This window comes from Brassica oleracea, chromosome C2, assembly GCF_000695525.1.
Source record: "Brassica oleracea var. oleracea cultivar TO1000 chromosome C2, BOL, whole genome shotgun sequence".
Classification (NCBI taxonomy): Eukaryota; Viridiplantae; Streptophyta; class Magnoliopsida; order Brassicales; family Brassicaceae; genus Brassica; species Brassica oleracea.
In genome coordinates this window covers 16352767-16353722 of record NC_027749.1, presented here as the reverse complement: position 1 = coordinate 16353722, position 956 = coordinate 16352767, and the positions used below count along the sequence as shown (strand labels likewise).

Here is a 956-nt window from a genome sequence, read left to right as displayed (position 1 = left end):
GATCGATTCAGCTACCAGTCATGGCCAAGGAGATCACAAAAATCATCGATTTTGCGGTAGTCGATCATCCTGCATCTACAACGTGATCATGGGAACCCCATGGCTCAACGCTATGCAAGCCGTTCCATCGACGTACCACCTGGGTGTCAAATTCCCGACCCCAAACGGAGTCGCAACTATCTGGGGATGTCAGAAACAGTCGCGACTGTGCTTCCTCGCGGAACACAAGTTAAGACAGATGACGACCTCTGCAACGGCAAATTGCAAACACACGAAGATTGATAAATCTTTAACCGACAACGTTTTAAGAAAAGACGATTTAAAATCGGCTGTTGACGCAGACGCTTCGGGTGTCGAAACTCAACATGAGTACGAAGCCGACATTGCAACTCAACCGGAATATCCGGATGAGAACACTGACCCAGCCACGATCATCACGATCAAGGCGCTCAGCAAGGCAACAACCGCCGAGTGAAAACGCTCGCGACATAAAACAGAACTACGAGATGGCTGGATCCTCGAATAAGGTACGTAGGCAGCTCGCCGAAAGACGAGTTCAGCTATCCCCCTCTCTAAAAANNNAGGAAAAGATGCGTTATTGTAATCGAGTTTTTTAGAGATTGAGATTTCGAAAATTTTTACGATCAATATGCGTCGCTCCTTTTTAAGACACTTGCAAAAGTCTCATAACACACCTAGAAAATCTACAAACGTTAATACTCTTGCCAGCAGCCTCGTACGACCCAAAATCGCAAAACAATCTCACTTCAGCACCGAAAATATACGTATAGTCTTCGAATTAACTGCGAGACGTTGCCAAGTTAAAAATCGAGATGATACAAACAAATTGTCTGAACGCGACTACTACAAATCTTACACTCTGTTCGTCGATTGGCCCCGACGAACACATCAGCCGTCTTAAACAAACGCAACTTGATCACTCTTTTGATCTTCGA

General features: G+C 45.3%; 1 pseudogene; it reads right to left on the bottom strand.

The window, feature by feature from the left end:
• The window catches only part of LOC106323564, a 4601-nt pseudogene extending 4533 nt beyond the window's left edge, over positions 1–68 (bottom strand).
• Between the last annotated feature and the right edge of the window lie 888 nt (positions 69–956).